The sequence below is a fragment of the Erinaceus europaeus genome, chromosome 6, assembly GCF_950295315.1.
Source record: "Erinaceus europaeus chromosome 6, mEriEur2.1, whole genome shotgun sequence".
NCBI classification, from domain to species: Eukaryota; Metazoa; Chordata; class Mammalia; order Eulipotyphla; family Erinaceidae; genus Erinaceus; species Erinaceus europaeus.
This window is the reverse complement of record NC_080167.1, coordinates 5537769-5553181: the sequence shown is the minus strand read 5'-3', so window position 1 is coordinate 5553181 and position 15413 is coordinate 5537769. Positions and strand designations below refer to the sequence as shown.

Genomic DNA, 15413 nt, shown 5'->3' with positions numbered 1-15413 from the left:
TGTCTTCCCCATCTCTCTCCATTTCTCTCTGTCCTATCCAACAACAATGACAGCAGTAACAACAATAATAACAACAACAATAAAACAAGGGCAACGAAAATAAATAAATAAATAAATATTTAAAAAAAAAAGAAACCCATTCCTCCAGCATCTGGGAACCATATCAAAGGCTATTTGAAAGGGGGCGGGGGGTGCTGCTGTTGACTCCCTAGTTTCCGGTAGGGAGGCAGCAGAGCTGGGAGAGGGAGGGAGGGACCTGGGAGCAGCCCAGCACAGAGAGGAGGCCTGGGCTCCCTCCAGCCTCAGGTCCCAGGGGGAGCACCCCCAGAAGCCTCCCTTGCCTGCCCCAGCCCCTCTGAGCCCTTCAAAGGGGAAGGGGAAGCAGAGAACAGAAAGCCATTGAGGCCCAGGGACCTTGCTTCCCTGGCCTCCCTGGGGCTCCCCATCTCGGCCCTGCTTTTAGGGGCACGCAGGGGGTGCAGGGGAGAGTGAACAGCAAGCACTGCAAATGTCATCTGACTCTGCCCCCTGCCCTCTGACCCCTGCCCCATGCCAATGCCCCTCCCGCTCAGCCTCCTCCCGGGAGCACTGAGTCCATCACCCGTGTCTCTGGGGAGAGACCCCTCCCCTGTAGGTCCAAGCAGAATGCTGCAGCCAATCAAATTCTTTCCTCGTCACAGAGTCCCTTCCAGCCTGGTGGCCCAGTGGGTGGCAGGACCCTTCTCCCCCAGGGACCTAGGCCATGTGGACCTTGAGCCCCCCCCCCCTCTAATTCAGCTCCTCTTCCTCAGCCTCCATGATACAGGATGTCCAAGTCCCTGGTGCCCCCTCCCCCCCACACACACACACCATGCACACCACAACCAGCCCCTCTCCCTGAGACCCTGCCTTCAGCTTCAGCCCCACCTCAGCACCACCCAGCAGCACCCCTCTCCAGAGTGATCCCCAATAGACAGCAGGGAAAATTGAGGCATGGGGCAGCTCAGCTCAGACCTCCTCTGGGAGGTCTCCCAGCCAGCCAGGAGACAGAAGCAGCCACCACAGTCAGGTCTCTGGCTGGAAAGGTCAAGTGTCCCCTCATCCAGTGACCAAGTAACCCCAAGGCAACTCTCCTTAACCCCAAGAGGAAACACCTGGTGTCTGCCCAGCTTCTGCATCTACAGCCCCCCGGGATCCGGGGCGTGGTGGGAGAAGGCTGCTCACTCAGCCAGGACAGATGCCAGGGAGACTCCCTTGATTCCTGACCAAAAGCCCCCGGAGATAAAGCTCAGACCTCAAACTTTCTGCAGGCCCAGACCCCACACCCCGCCAGCTCCTGGTGGAGCCACTGTGGGCGTTTGGGCCCCAGCTCACAGACAGCAGCATCCGGAGCTCCCGGGATGCTATTCTGGTGAAATGGGGCGTGTTGGGCCACCCGGGAAATTAGGTGGGACCTTCAAGGCTCTGCGGGGTGAGAACCCAGAGCCCCACCCCCACCCCTGCTGACTGTCACAGCAGATACCCCTCACACCAACCCCTTCCTGCACTGGCTCTTATTTCCACCAGCTCCTCCTTAGGGCTCAGACCAAGTCCTCCCGGGAAGCCACTCAGATCCACACTTCCTCCCCACCCGGGGCCTCTGCCCCTCGCTTCCTGTGGCACCTTGCAGGGTGGAGGCCCTGGGGGCTGTGAGCCATCCTGTGTCACAGGAGCATGTTCAGACAAAGGGACTGTCATAGGGGACGAAAGGGAGTGGGCCCCATGCACTCCACCATTCAAGCCAACCACCCCAGGCTGGGGAGGCAGTACAGTGGTTCTACAAAAGACTATCATGTCTGGGGCTCCAAAGCTACAGGTTCAATTCCCAGCACCACCATAAGCTAGAGCTGAGCAGGGCTCTAGTTAGTATCTATCTATCTATCTATCTATCTATCTATCTATCTATCTATCTACCTATCTGATAAAAAAATAAATAAATATTGAAATAAAAAAGAGGGGCCAGATGCCCCGGTTAAGCACACATTACAGTATGCAAGAACCTAGTTCAAGCCCCCGGTCCCCACCTGCAGGGGCAAAGCTTCACGGGTGGTGAAGCAGGGCTGCAGGTGTTTCTCTGTCTTTTCTCCACCCTATCTTTCCCTCCCCTCTCAGTTTCTTTCTGTTTCAATCCAATAATAAAAATATATATATTTAAAAAGGAAGAAAGAAAGAGAGAGAAAGGAAGGGAGGGAGGGAGGGAGGAAGGAAGGAAGGAAGGGAGGGAGGGAGGAAGGAAGGAAGGAAGGAAGGAAGGAAGGAAGGTCAACCATCCTTCTAGCTAGCCCAGTTCTGCTCACATGTGATCTCGCTGCTCTGCTGCAGCCCCCCAGTGCAGAGCTGGCCACTCCCTGCACCCCAAACCCTGGCACACAGTGGGCGCTCCACTCACAACCTTCCTGGGCCCCTGTGCCAGTCCCTCCCTCCCACTTTCTGAGCACCACTTCCATCTTTAAAGGGGTGATGGGGACTGGTGCCAAGGTATGACCTGAAACCTTTTGCCCCCCACCCCACAAGCCACTACTCCCAGGATGTCATTATGAGGCAGAGTCTGTGGAAGGTGGTTGGGTCAGGAGTGGGGAGCTCTCACGAGTGGGATCCATGCTCTTACAGAGGAGACCCCACAGAGCCCCTGGGCCCGGTCACCGGTCTGCATTAGACTCAGCCCACTGGGTCCTGGCTTTGAACTCCCAGCCTCCAGAAGCATGAGTGGCACAGGCTTGATGTTTCTTTTCCTTTCCTTTCTTTTTTTTTTTTTTTTTTTTTTGCCTCTAGGGTTATTGCCTGCACTACGAATCCACTACTCCTGAAGGCCATTTTTCCCATTTTGTTGCCCTTGTTGGTTTTATGGTTGTAGTTATTAATGTCGTTGTTGTTAGATAAGGACAGAGAGAAGTGGAGAGAGGAGGGGAAGACAGAGAGGGGGAGAGAAAGACAGACACCTGCAGACCTGCTTCACCACCTGTGAAGCGACTCCCCTGCAGGTGGGGAGCCGGGGGCTCAAACCGGGATCCTCACTCTAGTCCTTGTGCTTTGTGCCACCTGCACTTAACCCACTGTGCTCCCTAGGCCTACTCTTTTTTACCCACCTGGTCTGTGAGGCTTTGTCAGAGCACCCCCACCAACCGAGAGGACTCTGGGGACCACTAGATTTTCAGGTTGAGTCTAGCTGGATTGTCTTTAAACTGGGCTTGAGAGAACTCACTGGATCCGGTGTGTATGGAGCCCAGGTTCAAGCCTAGCACCACCTGAAAGGTATTATGGCAACAGGGGGAGTTCCAGTGCCGTGAGGTCTCTCTGTCTCCAGGGTTATCACTGGGGCTCAGTGCCGGTGCTACAAATCCACTGCTCCTAGCGGCCAGTGTTTTCATTTTATTGGATAGGACAGAGAGAAATTGAGAGGGGGTGGGAGAGGGAGAGAGGGAGAGAGACAGAGAGACACCTGCAGACCTGCTCCACTGCTTGTGAAGCGACTCCCCTGCAGGTGGGGAGCCGGGGGCTCAACTGGGTCCTTGAGCAGGTTCCTGGGCTTAGTGCTTGATCAGGTGTGCCATCGCCTGGCCCTCTCTCTCCGTCTGACTAAAGCTGTGGTCCAGGTCAGTGAGACGGCACACCTGTGAGGCCCCCACCCCGGAAAGAAAGCCAGGGAGAGGAGTGTCCTAAGATAAGGGTGCCAGAGGGAGAGCTTATCCAGGATGGGTCTCAGGCCCTGCACCATCACACGGGTGCTTCTCTGTGAAGCTGGGTGGCGGCAGGAGGCACAGAGAAGAAGCAGAGAAGAAGGGCCAGGTGTGGCACACCTGATCACGTGCACATACAACAGTGTACGAGGACCTGGGTTCAAGCCCCTGCCCCGCCCCTGCAAGGGGAAAGCTTCATGAGTGGTGAAGTAGAGCCGCAGGTGTCTCTCTGTCTCTTTCCCTCTCTCTTCCCCTCCCCTCTCCAGTTCTCTCTGTCTCCATACCACAAGAAGTACATAAATGGGAGTCAGGCGGTATAGCACAGCAGGTTAAGCGCACGTGGCAAAAGGATCCCGGTTCGAGCCCCCGGCTCCCCACCTGCAGGGGAGTCGCTTCACAAACAGTGAAGCAGGTCTGCAGGTGTCTATCTTTCTCTCCCCCTTCTGTCTTCCCCTCCTCTCTCCATTTCTCTCTGTCCCATCTAACAACGACAACACCGATAACAACAATAACTACAACAACAATGAAAAACAACAAGGGCAACAAAAAGGGAAAATAAATTTTTTTTAAAGTACATAAATTTAAAAAAAAAAAAAAAAGGAACAGAGAAGGCAAAACAGAGCTCAGCCGGTAGGGCACAGGGCTCTCAAACAAGAGGTTCTGAGTTCAGTCTCCAGCACTGCATGTGCCAGAGTGATACTCTGGCTCATAAACAAACAAGCAAATAAATAAATAGTCAATGAATCCGTTTAGGGCTTGAAGAAAACTCATACTTCAGCAGCTAACGGGTGCCTGTGGTCTGGGGTCCTGGTGACCACATGGGAGCACGGCTTCTTGAGCAGTGGACTGGTGCTGTGGTGTCTCTCTTCTCTCTCCTGTTTCTCTCTAGCTGAGATTGAAAGGGGAAAAAATGGAGGGGCCACCTGTAGCAGGAGACTCACACAGGTTTGTGAAGCCCTGACATAGCAAACATGAATAAATCACTCTTTGCAAAGAAGCCAGAGGCCCACATCAACAGGTGTGGGTGTGGGTGTGGGTGTGGGTGTGGGTGTGGGCAGCCTCTAGAAGCTACCAAGCCCAAGATCAAAGTCTCCCGGCAGCTGGGGAAGTAGCTCAGTGAGTAGAATGCAGGACTTCCAGGCTCCTGGTTCCAGCTCAGCACCGAATGTACTGGAGTGGCACTGGCTTCTCTCATGTGAAAACTCGTTCCCGTGTCAGATAAATAAAATAGGGGGCCAGCAACGGTGCTCCCATTTGAGTGCACACGTTACCAACGCACAAGGACCTGGGTTCGAGCCACATACAGGGGAGATGCTTCATGAGCGGTGTGACTGGAGGTCTCTGTCTCTCCATCTTTTACTTTTTAAAAAAAAATTTTTTTTTGGTATTATCTTTATTTATGTATTAGCTAGAGATAGCCAGAAATTGAAAGGGAGGAGGTGACTGAGAAGGACAGAGACAGAGAGACACCTGCACCCCCACTTCACTGCTCATGAAGCTTCCTCAACAACAAGGGCAACAAAAGGGAATAAAAAAATATATTTAGTTATTCCTTTTTGTTGCCCTTGTTGTTATATTGTTGTAGTTGTTATTGATGTCATCGTTGTTGGATAGGACAAAGAGAAATGGAGAGAGGAGGGGAAGATAGAGAGGGGGAGAGAGAGGTAGACACCTGCAGACCTGCTTCACCGCCTGTGAAGCGACTCCCCTGCAGGTAGGAAGCCGGGGTTTGGAACCAGGATCCTTTCGCCAGTCCTTGCGCTTTGTGCCATGTGTGCTCAATCCACTGCGCTACCACTTGACTCCCTAAATAATCTTTTGAAGAGAGCAGTGAGGACAGAATTCTCCAGAAGGAAAGCTATAATCCTGCTAGCATCCTTTTTTTTTTTTTTTTTGCCTCCAGGGTTACTGCTGGGGCTCGGTGCCTGCACTATGAATCCACTACTCCTGGAGGTCATTTTTACCTATTTTGTTGCCATTGTTGTAGTTATTATTTCTATTGTTGTTATAGTTGTTGTTGTTGTTGGATAGGACAGAGAGAAATGGAGAGAGGAAGGGAAGACAGAGGGGGAGAGAAAATAGACACCTGCAGACCTGCTTCACTGCTTGTAAAACAACTCCCCTGCAAGTGGGGAACTGGCAGCTCGAACCGGGATCCTTATGCTGGTCTTTGCTCTTTGAGCCACCTGTGCTTAACCCGATGTGCTACTGCCCAGCCCCAGGACATACTGATTTTATTCCAGTGAAACCCCTTAGGGAACTTTTTCTTTTTTTTTTTTTTTTAAAGATTTTTTTTTTAATATTTTATTTTATTTATTTATTCCCTTTTGTTGCCCTTGTTTTATTGTTGTAGTTATTATTGTTGTTGTCGTCGTTGTTGGATAGGACAGAGAGAAATTGAGAGAGGAGGGGAAGACAGAGAGGGGGAGAGAAAGATAGACACCTGCAGACCTGCTTCACCGCCTGTGAAGCAACTCCCCTGCAGGTGGGGAGCCGGGGTTCGAACCGGGATCCTTATGCCGGTCCTTGTGCTTTGCGCCACCTGCGCTTAACCCGCTGCGCTACAGCCCGACTCCCGGAACTTTTTCTTTTTACTATTTATTTATTCCTTTTTTTTTCCCTAGTTGTTTTATTGTTATAGTTGTTACTGATGTCGTTGTTGTTGGACAGGACAGAGAGAAATGGAGAGAGGAGGGGAAGACAGAGAGGGGGAGAGAAAGAAAGACACCTGCAGACCTGCTTCACTGCCTGTGCAGCGACTCCCCTGCAGATGGGGAGCCGGGGGCTCGAACCAGGATCCTTATGCCGGTCCTTGTGCTTTGTGCCATGTGTGTTTAACTCATTGCACAGCCGCCCGACTCCCCTTAGGGAAATTTTGAGCCCCAGTATTCTGAGCCCATCAGTGTGAATTCTTTCTAGTCATGATGTTTGTGGCCACCGTGACAAGAACAGCCAGAGGGAAAGTCTGGCTCAGAGAGAAACTCTCTGGGCCCTTCCTCACACTCAGGAATTCACAGCAAACCCAGCCAGTGGGGTGTGTGTGTGAGTGTGTGTGTGTGAGTGTGTGTGTGTGTGTGTGTGTGTGTGTGTGTGTGTGTGTGTGTGTGTGAATGTGTGTGAGTGTGTAGTGTGGTGTGTGTGTGGTGTGTGTGTGTGGTGTGTGTGTGGTGTGTGAGTGTGTGTGTGTGAGTGTGTGTGTGAGTGTGTGTGAGTGTGAGTGAGTGTGTGAGTGTGTGTATGTGAGTGTATGTGTGTGTGTGAGTGTGTGTGTGAGTGTGTAGTGTGGTGTGTGTGTGGTGTGTGAGTGTGTGTGTGTGGTGTGTGTGTGAGTGTGTGAGTGTATGTGTGTGAGTGTGTGAGTGAGTGGGTGTGAGTGTGAGTGAGTGTGTGTGTGTATGTGTGTGTGAGTGTGTGTGTGTGAGTGTGAGTGTGTGTGGTGTGTGTGTGTGAGTGTGTGAGTGTGTGTGTGAGTGTGTGTGTGAGTGTGTGTGGTGTGTGTCAGTGTGTGTGTGAGTGTGCGTGTGAGTGTGGGTGTGAGTGTGTGTGGTGTGTGTGTGTGGTGTGTATGAGTGTGTGTGAGTGTGTGGTGTGGTGTGTGTGTGAGTGTGTGACTGTGTGTGTGGTGTGTGTGTGTGTGAGTGTATGAGTGTGAGTGTGTGTGTGTGTGTGAGTGTGTGTGTGTGAGTATGTGTGTGTGGTGTGTGTGTGTGAGTGTGTGAGTGTGTGTGTGTGGTGTGTATGACTGTGTGACTGTGTGTGTGGTGTGTGTGTGAGTGTGTGACTGTGTGTGGTGAGTGTGAGTGTGTGAGTGTGTGTGTAGTGTATGTGTGAGTGTGTGTGTGTAGTGTGTGTGTGACTGTGTGTGTTGTGTGTGTGTGAGTGTGTGGTGTGTGAGTGTGTGTGTGAGTGTGTGTGTGAGTGTGTGAGTGTGTGTGTGTGGTGTGTGAGTGAGTGTGTGTGTGTGAGTGTGTGTGTGTGAGTGTGTGAGTGTGTGGTGTGTGAGTGAGTGTGTGTGTGTGAGTGTGTGAGTGTGTGGTGTGTGAGTGAGTGTGTGTGTGTGTGTATGGTGTGTGTGTGTGAGTGCGTGTGTTTGTCTGTGTGTGTGTGTGTGTGTGTGTGCACTGAAGCCCCCCCCCATACACACAACCTGGGATCACCTCTCCGGCTCCCTCTGGAGCACTGCCAAGCTCTCCCCACGGCTCTGAGATGCAGGACCCAGGCTCAGAGACGTGGAATGATGCGGCCAAGGTCACAAAGAGCCTGGCGCCACCATCAGGACTGGAACTCCCCGGGGTCACCACGCCCTCTCCCCACCAGCTCTCCAGACCGCCTGAGTGCGGGTCCCAGAGGGCAGTACCCAGCAGACCAGCTCTCCTGACTGGCATCCTTACCCCATACACACACGCGCACGCACACATACACACACGCACATGCACACATACACACACGCCCCCTTGCACAAGAGATGCCACAGTAGAAGCCCAGGGTGGTGGTGATGGGAGGGTGGTGAAGGGGGCTGTGTCGTGTACCCAGAAAGCAGAAGCGATTCTGACACTCAGCTGACCCACTGCTGACTCAGCCACCGGGCACTTCCACCCTGGGGGTAGGCGTCTACCCAGGGTGGCCACCACAAGAAGCCAGGCCTCCTCCTGGGCTCAGGCATGATGCCACAGGGCCTTGAGGTGCTGGGGTCCGAGAGGGCCTTGTCTAGGCATGGAGCCTGGCTCATAAGCCACTGCGGGTCCCTCTGTGGGCTTCCATGCATTAAGATGGGTGTCTCCACTGCACCTCCCAGTCGTGCTGAGAAGCTGCATCCAGCCAAAACCACACCCAGCCGAAATGGCAGAGCCGGGACCTGAACCCCAGAGCAGCTGGCTGGGGAGCCAGCGCCTGTGCTGTCTGTCTGCCAGGCAGACGGGCACAGTCTGTCTGTGGGGTGGCTGCCTCCTGGTTCCATGCATCAGGACAAAACATCATGCTCTCTTCCTCTGCTGTGTGTGCCCGTCACGGCAAAAGGCCAAAATTCCCCAGTAGAGAAGTCAATACGACGATTTCCCAACTCTGTCTGAAAGTCCAGAGGCAGCACAAAGTGACTGTCAGCGCAGGGCCTCTTCCCTGCATCCCAGGCCCAGCCCAAGCCGTTCCCCACTGGAACACAGGTGAGCGTGAGGACCCAGTGATCCCAGCCTCCGCCCTTGAGTTCCACAGGGGCAGGAAAGAAGCCTCCTTTCCTCCCTCGTCCTGTTGTGTAGACAGGGAGCAGGTGCTAACAACTGTTTGTGGAGTGACGGTGTGAGGCTGTTTGCCGCCCACACCACCAGGGCCTTGTGGGCAGGCGGCTCACCAGCTTCTCTCCTGCTGTAGCCTGAGCCTGAACTCCTGTTACTCCTCATGGGGAACCACTTCCAGGCGTCCTCCCCACCCCCTAAGGAGCCACAGAGAACCCCACACACAACAGCCATCCCCTCACTGCCGGCCGGGGCCGGACACTCAGATACACGGGCCACCCCAGGCAGGACAACCACACCCTGCAGTGCCCAGAGGCCCCACTCACTCCGGAGTCCTGGACAAGGATTCAAGAACTTTCATTTCTCTTAAGCTCTGCTTTGGGGGTGGGGGTGGAGTGGGGGTACTCAGCCCAAGGAAACCTCCTGATCTAGCCACACCCATACACACACATGCTCACACACACTCCAGTATGCAAGGAGACCCCAGCACAGAACCACAACTTTCCAAGTTCAAATCCCAGTTCTTCTGCTCATGAGTCATGCCACCGCACGCAAGTCCCTTAACCCCCCTGAGCTCCATTTTCCTCACCTGTGAAGGATGACAAGGAGCAGAGAGCTAGCCTATCAGGCAGGGCACATGCCTTCCAACTGTGGGGCTCCAGGTCTGTGCCCGGGCACCACACTGGACGGCACCAGGAGTGCTCCGTGATAGTGAAGCAGGGATGTGGGGTCTCTCCTTTCTCCCTCCCACCTGCCTCTCTTTCTTGTCCCCCCTTCTTGCCTCCAGGGTTATCACTGGGCCAGCACTACGAATCCACTGCTCCTGGTGGACAGTTGTTTCTATTTTTATTGGCTAGGACAGAGATTGAGAGAGGAAGGAGAGCTAGAGAAGGAGAGAGAAAGGCACCTGCAGACCTGCTTCGCCACCCCCCCACCCTCGCAGGTGGGGAGCCGGGGGCTCGAACCCAGGTCCTTATGCAGGTCCTTGCTCTTCATACCACGTGCACTAAGCCGGGTGTGCCACTGCCTGGCCCCCAATCTCTCTCTCTCAAATCAAGAATGAAAATTTGCAGGAACTGGGTGGTGGTACCCCCAAATAAGCACACTCGGTACCATGCACAAGGCCCTGGGTTCAAGCCTGGCTCCCCACCTGCAGCGCAGGGGGCAGGGGGGAGTCCACTTCATGAGTGGTAAAGCAGGGCAAAAGGTGTCTCTCTGTCTCTCTCCTTCTCTATCTCCCCCTTCCCTCTAGATTTCTGGCTGTCTCTATCCAATAAATAAATAAAGATAATAAAAATTTGATGGGGGGGGGGAGACATCCCAGCCCTGCCCCACCATCCATGGGTTTCCTCATGTTGCTCCCTTGTGTTGCTGGGATTCGAACCCCAGGCCTCACACATGCTAAGTAAACAAATGTTCCATCCAGTGGGCTGTCTCTCAGCCATTCTGAAATCCCAGCCTAATAATAAAGTCTGTTTAGTTTGAGCCATCAGATGTGTTTGGATTCACCACAGCTACAGACAGAGCTGAAGGAATATTCAACCTCCTTATTCCCACACGAGACAGCTAGCACCTCAGGTCACACGGCAAATTCTGCAGAGGCTCAGAAGCTGGGCGGAGGGACCTCAAAATTCAGAAGTGTGAGTAAGGCCTCATAAAGCGAAAGTGAGTCTTAGATACCCTCCAGGAACGAGCTGGAGGCTCCTCGAGCACTGGCTTGAAATTCCCCACTTCCGCTTCACACAGAATGACACCACTTGTCTCTGTGTGGAAACCACACTCCTCCGTCCACTGACATCAGAAGACAGGGAGCTGTGGCTTCTAGTCCTTCCTGAGCCCACACGCAGAGGGTGGGGGTGGGAGATCGCAAACACGGTCCCCCTGTGGTCCTCCCAGATGGGGTTTCAGTTCTTCTCCCAGCCTCTTGCCTCAAGTGCTGACACAGAGCATGGGACCCACAGAAGCACATAGATATGTACTCAGAAAGGAACAGAGAAAGCCACAGTGCAGCCACATGCCCAGAGACCTGCACAAAGGCAAGAGAAAAGGGATACCCAAGTACTTGGAGCCCCTGAAGGAGCTGGTTCTAAATGCAGACCCACCCATGGTGCGACCTGCCAACACCCATGTCCAGCAGAGAGGCAGTTACGGAAGCCAGAACTCTCACCTTCTGCACCCCCAAAAAAGAACACTGGTCCATACTCCCCCAAAGGGGTAAATGATAGGGCAAGTCAACCAGAGGGCTCTGAACCCCCAATCCCACCAGGACCCGAAGCGTGGGTCACCAGGAATCTTGTTTTACTATGATCATTAAAAGGGAGGCAATGCCAGAGGAAATCAGGCACAGTTTCTCTTATCGGAGAAAGAGGGAAAAAATGGAAAGACTCTTGAAAGAAGTAATAGGTTTAGGAGTGAACTAGAAAGGAAATGAAGGCAGGATCACTAAAAAAAAAAAGAAATGGGGAAAATACATAGACATATAGAGATAGTTCTAGAATCAGCCCGTATCAGTGACCGTGGGAGAACCACTGCAGTTTCCCATGGAGGGACAGGCACAGAGCACTGGTGGTGGCAATTGTTATACACTATTATGTTACAATTTTGTAAATCGAAATTAACTCTCTAATATAATGAATAGATAAACAGATCCCACACGCCTGAGAAACACGCATGATTCTTGGGGCACTGCGAGCGAGACCAAGGCAGAGATAGCTGTCCCCACAGAGCTCGGTTCTAAGAAATTCACATTCAGACTCACCCAATGGGGCACCACAGACACAAGGCACTGTGGTCCCTCGAGGGGGCTGCAGCGACAAAGCCCCCCTCCAGGCCTCAGTGTCCTCATCTGTACAATGGGCCAGGTGGTGACAGACCTAGTGAGTATACGTGTTACAGTGCACAAGGACCCGGGCTGGGCTCAAGATCCCGGTCCCGGCCGCAGGGGCAAAGCTTTGCGAGTGGTGGAGCAGGGCTGTAGGTGTCTCTCTCCTTCTCAATCTCTCTCTTCCCTCTTGATTTCTTACTGTATCAAATAAAGATAATAAAAAATATATATACCTGGGGGTTGGGTGGTAGCGCAGTGGGTTAAGTGCACATGGCACTAAGTGCAAGGGCCAGTGTAAGGCTCCCGGTTCGAGCCCCCAACTTCCCACCTGCAGGGGAGTTGCTTCACAGGCCGTGAAGCAGGTCTGCAAGTGTCTGTCTTTCTCTCCCCCTCTCTGCCTTCCCCTCCTTTCTCCATTTCTCCCTGTCCTATCCAACAACAACAATTACAACAACAACATCAATAATTACAACAAGAGTAACAACAAGGGCAACAAAATAGGAAAAATGGCCTCCAGGAGCAGTGGATTCGTAGTGCAGGCACTGAGCCCAGCAATAACCCTGGAGGCTATATATATCTTAAAAAACAGAAAGTTGCAGCTTCTTCTTCTTGTAGCATTTGCCCTTCTTCCGTAGCCAGTCAACAGCGTCAGGTTGAGCCTGATGTAAAGTTTTGAGACCTCCTTTGAATCTGGAGAGGTGGCAGTCGTTGACTAGAAACTGGGCATCTAGTACCTCCTGCAATCCTGCAATCCTAGGCTTTGTGCAAGACTGAGCACTGACACTCATGTCCCCGGGCCAGCAGGAGAGACATCACAGTGTTGATGTTGTGTGTGGCAGATGCCGAGATGGGGGGGCGTGCAGGCACCCGCAGGGGCTGGCAGACAGGCGACCCCACCGTGGGCAGAAGTCTCGCCCAGAGTCCAGTTATCCCTGCAGTTCCGCGGGCATCCTCACAGGGTCCTTGGGCACCGGGAACCGAACCCCACACCCCCCGCCCCAGCGCAACTCAGCTCCTGGCTCTCCAGCACAGAAATGCCCCCAGGCTCAGTGAGAATTCCCCCTGCCACAAACACACACACTGGAACCCGGACTAGCTGGACACGTTCTCAGCTAGCAAGCTCTCAGGAGGCTTTCCTAGAGGCTGCCTGGAGGAAGCAGCCTGAACGAGTCTTGAAAAGGAGGGAGGGGGTGTCGGAAGGGAAGTGGGGGCGGGTCAGGCCCCTTAGTGGGAAGAGAAGACAAAGTGAGGGACCACTTCCTCAGCCCCTAGGAGGTGTTGTTTGTGTCTGTGAGAAGATGGGAAGCAACCCCACTCCCCCCTCCTCCTCTCCCTTCAGGAGGTGTGAGGAGCTGGGTTCCAGCAGCTTCAGGAAGACAGCACCCTAAGAACACAGCAGGGAGAGCCAGGCGGCAAGGTGGCCTCAAGACTCACAAGCAAAGACACACCCCAAAGCGAGGGGGTCCAACTCTGGACAGTCGTCTCTCTGAGGGGAAGAGAGCAGCCCAGTGCCATCCTTGCCTGCAGGCACCGAGTACTGAAGAAACCAGAGGGAGGGAGGGAGGGAGGGAGAAGTTCCCAAGCTGGTCCCACCACTTTGCGCCACAGCTGAGTGGTGTTCTGGTCTTTCTATCTCTCACCCATAAAAATAAGTACGTAAAGGAATACTTTGGGAGAAAGGAATGCATCGCCCAGGCTAGAGGATAAAGTAAGATGGGGGTGGGGGGGGAGAGGCACATCCCAGTCCCCGAGTGTCCAGTCCAAGAAACGAGGGATGAAGAGGAGAGAGGCATCTGTCCCCCTCAACACACACACACACACACTGTCTCTGCTGCCCGGAGCCAGGCCCTTCCTGGTTCCCAGCCTCAGTTTCCTCAGTTGGGATGGACAGCGCCTTCCTGTCAGGGCTGCTGTGAGCTGAGGGTGGACCCCACCAGCTCCCACGCTTGGCAGACTGTGGCACCTCTGCTCTTGGCTGCAGCAGGCACACAAACTGGGCAGAGTCCTCCCAGGGGTTACTTTCATTCTGACAAAAAAAGTTCATCTGCAAAGAAAGCCAAAGGGCCTCCCACCCCACCTCCCCACAGGGCTCCCAGGCACTGGCAGCTCAGGTCAGAGCCCACCCCCCTTACCTGGAGGGGTACCAGTGGCTGCAGACCCTGGTGTCTGGCAGGCTGGCAGGAGATGCCCCTCTCTGGGTCACGCCCTCCTCAGTGGACTGTGCATCCCGGGCCCCAGCACCCTCCAGTGGAGCCCTTCACTCCCGGCTCTGCTGCTCCTCTGAATGGGACAGGCCCCGCTGGAGAAACAGCTGGAGGGAGGAGGGCGGAGCAGGAAACCCGGCTGACCGAGGGCGGGGGCGGCCAGCTGCAGGAGTGGGGCCGCAGAGGGGCGGGAGAATGCCCCTGCCAGTCCCCACAGCGCTTGTGGGTGGAGACTGGGGGGCAGTCCCTGGGGCACAGCCTGCCCCACCTCCTGTCCTGCCCAGCCAAGGCCACTGTCTGAGCACAAACCAGGAGCACGTGGTGGTCAGGGGCTCTGCTCCCCAAAAGGCTGGGAGCCTGGAGCTGCAGGCAGCCTGGGGAGAGCTCACAGCTGGACCACCCCCCAACTCTGTGTCCCCCTCCTTTCACCCCAGCGCCTTCCTGCCCCCAACTGCAGGACAAGGAGCTCTTCAACTACCTCCTAGCTGTTCATTTTTAAAAAAAAAAAATATTTATATTTATTTACTTATTTTCCCTTTTGTTGCTCTTGTTTTTTATTGTTGTTGTAGTTATTGTTGTCGTTGTTGGATAGGACAGAGAGAAATGGAGAGAGGAGGGGAAGACAGAGAGGGGAGAGAAAGACAGACACCTGCAGACCTGCTTCACCACTTGTGAGGCGACTCCCCTGCAGGGGGGGAGCCGGGGGCTCGAACTGGAATTGTTACGCAGATCCTTGCGCTTTGCACCCCGTGAGCTTAACCTGCTGGGCTACCGCCCGACTCCCTGTTCATTTTTTAATGAGAGAGAGAGAGAGAGAGAGAGACCAGAGCACTGCTCTGACCTGGTTTATGGTCATGCTAGGGGGTGAACCTGGGACCTCAGAGCCTTAGGCATGAAAGTCTTTTTTTTCTTTAAATTTTTTTATTATCTTTATTTATTGGATGGAGACAGTCAGAAATTGAGAGGAAAGGGGATATAGAGAGGGAGACAGAGAGAAACCTGCACTCACAAATCTTTCCCCCTGCAGGTAGGGACTGGGGTTTTGAACCTAGGTCCTTGAGCATAGTAACGTGCGCTCAACCAGGTGCACCACCACCTGGCCACCCATGAAAGTTTTTCCCATAACCAGTATACTATCTCCCCAGCCCATCTGTCTCAATTTTTTAAGCTTTATTTATTTTTATGAAAGAAAGCCACTACTGCACCACTCAGGTCTGGCTCCAGTGTTGAACCCAGGGCCTCCCACGTGTTACTCCTGTGTTCTAATGCTTGGGTCATGTCTTCATCCCATCTTATTTCTGTACATTCAAATATCAATTACATATTTTTACTATTTTATTTTATTTTATTTTATTGTAGCTGGGACCTCACACCTACACAACTCCACTGCTCCAGGTGGCCTTTTTATTTTTTCCAATTCCAGACAGGAAGAAGGAGAGACAGATAGACAGACAGAAAGAGA

The 15413-nt window shown here is 53.4% G+C and overlaps 2 protein-coding genes across 3 annotated transcripts in view; one reads left to right on the top strand and one right to left on the bottom strand.

The window, feature by feature from the left end:
* Positions 1–14043, bottom strand: part of CMKLR1 (chemerin chemokine-like receptor 1) — a 35833-nt gene extending 21790 nt beyond the window's left edge. For both annotated transcript variants that reach the window (XM_007525260.3, XM_060192978.1), the window contains exon 1: positions 13880–14043. The gene's annotated coding sequence lies outside the window, so the exon portion shown is untranslated. The remainder of the gene's footprint in view (positions 1–13879) is intronic.
* ACADS (acyl-CoA dehydrogenase short chain) overlaps positions 1–14328 on the top strand; it is a 379518-nt gene extending 365190 nt beyond the window's left edge. The window contains exon 9 of the mRNA XM_060192980.1: positions 14317–14328. The gene's annotated coding sequence lies outside the window, so the exon portion shown is untranslated. The remainder of the gene's footprint in view (positions 1–14316) is intronic.
* Positions 14329–15413: the final 1085 nt, after the last annotated feature.